The 7,408-nt window shown below is 48.4% G+C and overlaps 1 protein-coding gene across 1 annotated transcript in view; it reads right to left on the bottom strand.

The window, feature by feature from the left end:
- Window positions 1-7,408, bottom strand: part of B4GALT1 (UDP-Gal:betaGlcNAc beta 1,4- galactosyltransferase, polypeptide 1) — a 65,441-nt gene that overhangs the window by 57,430 nt on the left and 603 nt on the right. The gene's annotated exons all lie outside the window — the stretch shown is intronic.

The following is a 7,408-nucleotide window of genomic DNA, read 5'->3' as shown; positions in this document are numbered from 1 at the left end:
ACTTATCTGGCTGCTTCTTGCTCTGACTGAGGGCTGCTGGGAGCAGAGGGTGGGGCTTGTTGCATGTGCCCGCCCCTTGGGCTCTTTACAGCCGGAGTTCCGCTCCTGTGCGCTCCTGCAGGAAATGACACCTGGTTTTAAGAATCACCAGTTCCAAAATACGTTAAATACCAACCGCAGTGGTCAATTAGAATTATTGGTTTGATTTTTTTGTAGCATCTGTTCAGTGCTTGGAAGATTTGGTAATTAAAATCTCCATAACTAGGGATGTAGCAACATCTAGCAGCTGATTCCATAACGAGAACACACCCATATCCCCCTCGGAGCACCTTGGGGGGAAACCGGGATATAGACGTGATGCATGAATTAATCTAAGCATTTACAAAACTAAGCCACAATTCATGTCCATTCCCCAGGAAGTATCTCTTGGTTATAGCACGAGGAGAGAGAAAGCCAGGCATAAAGCCAGCATGAGGCCCAATCCGCTGTAAAGTTCCCCTGAACTAAGATCTCCCATGGGAGTTATGCAAGAGCACATTAGGCCTTGCACAGGAAGACTTTTTGATAATTCCAGGAGCAGTCGCTAGCAGCAGACTACCCTCAAAGAAACATTCAACGCTCTTCAGTTTTGTACCTCGAAAAAGCCCTACAGTTTGAACCACTTACTTAGGACCAAGTGTTATTTGCTTCTTGGTCCTATGCATGTTTACAAAAAGGCATCCAGCTAAGCTTTACTCCCAAGTCTGCACATGACCATAAACTTATACAGCAATCCTAAACAGAGTTACGCCATTCTAAGCCCACTGACTTCAATGGACATAGGAGGGTGTAGCTTTGCTTAGGACTGCACTGTCAATATTAAGAGTTTAAAAAGCAATAAAATATATTAGATTTATACCCCGCCCTTCACTCGGTGTCTTAGAGTGGCTTACAAACTCCTTCCCCTTCCCCTCCCCACAACAGACACCCTGTAAGGTAGGTGGGGCTGAGAGAACTCTGACACAAACTGCTCTTTCTGGAACAGCTCTGACAGAACTATGGGTTGCCCAAGGTCATCCAGTAGCTGCAAGTGGAGGAATGGGGAATCAAACCCGGTTCTCCCAGATTAAAGCCCGCACACTTCACCACTACACCCATGCTGAATTTCATTCTGATAGACAAATTGTCTCAATTGCATGAGCAATAAAATGGTGTCTGATTTTAACAGAGGGTGCCTCACATTATTGAAAGTTGCATCTTTTGAGGGGGGGGGGAGGTTATAGCTTCACGACAAATAACTGCATGGTTTTTGTAATTGTTGTGAGTACATTTATAATATAATAATTGAGTGCCACCAAATTGCACCTGATTTATGCCAATCCCTCATGGGGAGCTTCAATAATAATTGAGTGCCACCAAATTGCACCCGATTTATGCCAATCCCTCAAGGCGAGAGATGAGTAGAGGTGGTGTGCTGTTGCCTTCCTCTGCATACCAACCCTGGACTTCTTCAGTGGTCTCCCATCCCAGTACTAATCAGGACCAACCCTGCTTAACTTCCTGACAAACATGGTCTAGGGCTATGCAGGCCACTACAAGTACTTTTCTATCTCATGCTAAGTTAACCAAGCCCCCGGCCCACGCAGATAACCATATTTGGGAGAAACTCTGGGTTCGAAGAAAAACAAAAGCCTTACCCTTTGTCCCCCACACAGCCAGGCAGCCAGTTTTTGGTTAGATGGAACACAAGCAGGCAGCAACCCATTTGCTTCTGTTCAAGACTAAGTAGATCCTGTGCTCTGAAAGGTGAGGCGGGTATTTGCCCCCAAGGGCTTACGTGCACAGAGGTTGAGAGTTTAGGAATCGTCTGGGCAAATGACCAAAAGGGCTTTCAAAGCACAGGACCAGGGTTTTGTCATCCAGCGAGTCCCGATCCTGGCTTTCAGAGGGTTACAGGGGCATTTGCCCCCAGATCTCAGCAGCAAGACTAAGTAGATCCTGTGCTCTGAAAGGTGAGGCGGGTATTTGCCCCCAAGGGCTTATGTGCACAGAGGTTGAGAGTTTAGGAAATGGGCAAATGACCAAAAGGGCTTTCAAAGCACAGGACCAGGGTTTTGTCATCCAGCGAGTCCCGATCCTGGCTTTCAGAGGGTTACAGGGGCATTTGCCCCCAGATCTCAGTAGGGCAAGAGCACAGGGGTCATATTACAAAGGAGACAGAGAATGCTTTGTAAACATGGGTTAGGGTTTCCCCAAACAGTTCCTACCCTATGCTTTGCAGGATTATAGGAACTGGGTAAGATCTGTGACTTCCCAAGCTTCAAAATGACAGGTCACCATTTCCCAGCTCAAGAAAGGGTGAGATGCCTCATTAAGAAAGCTGGGTAAAGTACGGAGGCAGTTCAGAACAGTATGCAACGTTTTGCAAGACAGTATTCCTATGGAAAGAAAGAGATAAACACGTCGGTGGTGGTGGGGAGTCAAAGCCGGGGGGGGGGGGGGGAAATTATGTACACTTTATGAGAATGTTCCGAAAATATTTGCTAAAGGCTGTGCAGTGTGCATTCTGGACACTAATGTGACAAGCAGGGACATTTTAACCAAAGGTACAGAGATCCTAAAGATACTTAAGAAAAAAAAGAACACATTTTAAAAGGACAGTATGTATCAGAGATAGGGCCACAGAGCTACGTGGAAATTGCGAAACTAGTTCCAGATGTCCAGAGAGACTTATTTTTCCCAAATAGCAACCATTCCCACCCTATGCCTTGTAACAAGCTTCTTTTGAAACTAAAAAAAAACCCCACAACTGTTGAAAGCATTTCTTGATATTGAAGCGGGTGTATGGTGGAACAGGCCTGCTCTGGCCTGCAGGCCCTGTTCCACCCTTCCCTCCAAGGTTTTCGCAACACCTGGAGAGGCTTATCTCTCTCTTTCCGGTAACTCGCCACCACCACTTGACCTTTGTAAGGAGTTGCCCACTGGGAGAGTCAGGACTCCCAGCTTCCCTTCCAAGTTCTGAGGGTTTGCCTCTGTGTCTCCTGCTGCCCAGTGCCTGGTCACTATTTACTGCCCTGTGCAGCCCTGGAGGACTGACTGGAGAACTGACTGCCTTCCCCCAGTGCTCCTTTTGACATACCATGTCCAAGACGGTGTAGGTCTATGTGGTACAGAGAACCACTACCAGTATCAAAAGTTATAAAGTATTTATTAAAAAGAAAATGTTTCACAAGCATACTTTTTAGCACAGCACCAGATTCAGCCAGGGACTCCAAAAGAAATTAGTCAAACACAACTCCTTTGCCCCTCTCTCAGACTCCTTAGTTTAGGAAGTTACAGATCTCTACAGAGTGTCCATTACCTTGGAGCTACCTTCAGCTGTTCAGGCTAACACAAAGCTAACAGCCACCTCCTGAAGACCTCAGTTAAGAGTTTTGTCTGCTCTGATGGACTCAGTGCAAAAAAGAGCTTCCTCCTTGCTCCCCTGAGTTTTATTACCTCCTTTTCCCCCATCCACTAACCAGGTCAGGCCAGGTCAGAGAGACTTTTCTGGAAGTCTCCATAATTTTCCTTCCTGAAGTCTCCCTAGTATTTAACACCTCCAAATCTCTGTTCCCTGCTTGAAGGGGGGGGGGGCTTGACCATCCCATTGTCTAGACCTATTAGCATTTGTATGAAGGTCGGCTGAGGTAAGTCTGGAAAGCAACTAAACTGACTTCCCCCCTTCCAGCCTGTTCTCTGCCCAGAGAAAGAAAGAGAAAAAACTTTTAAAACTCAGAGTGAAGGTTTTGCTAACTTCAAACCTCCAAGGAAAAAATGCATTTCTTCACAGGGGGCACAATTAAAGAAGTGTAGGTTTTCAGACCTCGCTTTTCTCTACCCTAAAGAGTCTCAAAGCAGCTTACAATTGCCCTTCCTTCCTTCCTCTCCCCACAACAGGCACCTTGTGAGGTAGGTGCGGCTGAGAGAGTTCTGAGAGAACTGTGACTAGTTCCATCAAGATCACCCAGCAGGCTTCACGTGGAGGTGGAGTGGGGAATCAAACCTAGTTCTCCAGATTAGAGGCTGCAGCTCTTAACCACGTCACCACGCTGAAACCTCCCCTTTCTTCTGTGCTATTACTGCAAGGTCCTTGGCGTCAGTCTAAATGGCAGCTTGATCCCCAGCCTTGTACTACTTAAAGGAAGCTTAACAAACTTATCAGAACAAAACCCAGAATGTCCTGATGAATGAAAACATGAACCCGGTGGGGGTGAGGAATCATAAATCATGAAAACCAAGCTGGTGGTTTAGGATGAACTGCAGAAATCCACCTCCCCCCCCCCAATGGCACTGAAGAAGTCACTTTCAGATGCAAACCAGACATCATGGTTACGTGTTGACCATAGTTCCTTCATGGTGGAGGACCTGTTGTTTCAGAGAATCCTCTTTGCTGAGCGTAATGGAGAATGCCTTCTTGTTCCCAAGGCAGGATGGGTAGGTGTGTGTGTGTGTCTTCATTAGCATACCACTGCAAGCAGCACACTGGCCTAGCTGCTTCCAAATGCAAGCAGGCTCAAAGCAAGCAAACCACACAGCATTTCCCAAACCCATACACAAATGCAAATACATTCCATATACATAAGCATCAGCACAATACAGATAAAACGCAATTTTAAGCACCTTTGACAACACTCTCCAGTATTCTCCAAGCCCTCAAGGGCTGAAGTAGGCCGGTTCCAGCGCCCTCTTTTTCCTTTCAACTGACCCTCAGCTGTTTTCAACACTCCATTCCTTCTGTCACGTGTCAGACCTCATCTGCCCAGTTTGGGAGGCTATTTTCCACTCTGGCTGATTTACAGCGTCATACTTTTTTGTGTGTACCTGCAGAGCACACCCACCCCACCCACCCACCCCCGCCAATGCGGCCTCTAAGCTGTGGAGTCTTGTGAGCAAAAATTCTACTTTGGGAGCTTCTGGCATTAAAGTTGTGAGCGAGCGATTGGGCTGCTGCGTAAATTATTTTGCTCCGGAGCCATCCTTCCTGCACTAAGACGAAAATGTGTGAGTCGGAGGCTAAAAAACTGTGAGCTAGCTGACACTAACTCAGTTTAGAGGGAACACTGCCCCCAGCATATAGTTCTGCTGTGTTCATCACTGCACAGGGTTAGCCAGTAGTGATGAGAACTGTCACAGGTTCTGTGAATTTAGGCAGATCATGAGAGGGAACACAGGAAGGGTTGCATCAGTGGCTTAGTTCTTGCGGCCCTTTCTTAAATGGCCCAGGGAAATGCTGATCACAATTTTGGGGTCAGGAAGCAAATTTTCTCCAGGCTAGTTTGGCCAGGGATCCTGGAGGTTTGTTTTTTGTTTTGTCATCTTTCTCGGCATGGAGGTCACTGGGGGTGTGTATTTGTGAATGTCCTGCATTGTACAGGGGGTGGACTAGGTGACCCTGGAGGTCCCTTCCAACTCCATGATTCTAGGTTAGAGAGACCACGGGGGCCAATCTATATGGCACAGCTGCCACAGGAAGCAGAATTTGTAGCACAGAACTTTTTTTTTAATTTACTTCATTTATACCCTACTTTCTTCCCCAGTGGGGACCAAAAGCAGGTCACTTAATTCTCCCCTCCTCCATCTTGTCTTCACAACAGCCCTCTGAGGTAGGTTAGGCTGAGAGTGTGTGACTGGCCCACGGTCACTCAGCATGTTTCCATGGCAGAGTGGGGGATTAAAATCTGGGTCTTCCAACCCACTAGCCACTACGGCACATCACCCAACCTCCAGACTTAGCCATGGCACCGAGTCAGGCTTGTCCTCCAGAACTGGACTGACCTGGAGAGCCCAGGACAGCCCAATCCCAACAGATCTCAGAAGCTAAGCAGGGTCGGCCTTGGGTACTATTTGGAAGGGCGACCTCCAAGGAATGCCAGGGTTGTGACGCAGAGGCCGGCAATGGCAAACCACCTCTGAAACATCTCTTTCCTTAAAAACAAGTCTAGCTCGCCACCTAGTGGTGCATAAGGCTAGAAGAGGTAGAACTTCTAGCTGCCAGCCAATCTTAGGATCTCTTGGCTATTCTACACACACTGCCATAATAATAATAATGATTATTATTCCAGGCTCTGGGAGCAGAAGCACCCAAAAGGCCCGGGGCAGCCTGCAGCTGCTGCAGCATACACGCCAACAGCACTGTCCCATACCTGGACTGTGCTCCACACCCTTGCCAAGAGCCAGCATGGTGTAGTGGTCAAAGTCACAGACTAGGATCTGGGAAATCCAGGTTCGAGTCCCCACTCTAGCCATGGAAGCTGGCTGGGTGACCTTGAACCAGTCACACACTCTCAGTTTAACCTACCTTGCAGGGTCGTTGTGAGGATAAAAGGGAGGAGAGAATGATGTAAGCCGCTTTGGGTCCCCACTGGGGCGGAAGGGGAGATATAAATTTTAAAAAATAAAGCAAATAAAAGTACCACTGTACCACACGAAAATGTCGAAATACCAAGACTCCACAGCTACTGCTCAAGATATTCTGCAGATGAGGAGAGGAGGGGAAAGAAAACTCCATTCTTATGTCAGATCCAAAGAGGTCACCAGCAGCTCACTGCATAGAAACTTTAAACATGCGAGGAGGGCACACTTCCTTTAGCAACGTGGCACCTCTGATTCATCCACTGATGTCCCCATTCACAGGCTGCAGGCGCTCGGCCCCTCCACCTGAGGCTGAGATAAACGGCGCTCTCGACGCGATTACGAACCGGAAATTAACACCGGCAGCCTATCTGCACTTCAAAGGGACGTCAGCTGCCCAGCCTACAGCCCGCGCGGCGGCAGCCAAAGAGAAGGGAAATGTGGGCGCCGCAGCCGACTTCAGGCGCACCCCAACCTTAAAAACTCCAGAAGAAAGACGGGGAGGGCGTAGTCGAGAGCAAGAAAAAGTGATGTGCAACCGAAGGAAACCGATGCGAGTCTACGCAGGACTCAAAAGAGTTCCTTCCCAAGCAAACGCGGCCAGGGCTCGCCGAACAGCGCAGCCCGATCCTGAGCCGCTTGAGTCACTAGCTCCCTCCTCCTGAAACGGGGGCTCGCCTCCCAAAAAAAACGTGCACAGGATCGCAGCCTTCCGTCCGCAAAGTTGGACTCGTTCCTCGCCAAGTCGGATTCCTTTTTTCGCTCCTTGCCGAGGGTCACAGCGGCGCGGCCATCGGGGACAAGCACCCCCCACCAGTGTTCCCTCTAAGCTGAGCTAGCGTGAGCTAGGTCACAGTTTTTTAGCCTCCGGCTCACACATATTTGTCTTGGCTCAGGAAGGAGGGCTCCAGGGCAAACTAATTTACGCAGTAGCCAAATCGCTCGCTCACAACCTTTATGCCAATAGCTCACAAAGTAGAATTTTTGCTCGCAAGACTCCACAGCTTAGAGGGAACATTGCCCCCACCCACCCACC

This window comes from Gekko japonicus, unplaced genomic scaffold (genome assembly GCF_001447785.1).
Source record: "Gekko japonicus isolate JY-2015 unplaced genomic scaffold, Gekko_japonicus_V1.1 scaffold2642, whole genome shotgun sequence".
In the NCBI taxonomy this organism is placed as follows: domain Eukaryota; kingdom Metazoa; phylum Chordata; class Lepidosauria; order Squamata; family Gekkonidae; genus Gekko; species Gekko japonicus.
The sequence above is the reverse complement of the archived record's forward strand: the minus strand, read 5'-3'. Positions and strand labels throughout refer to the sequence as shown.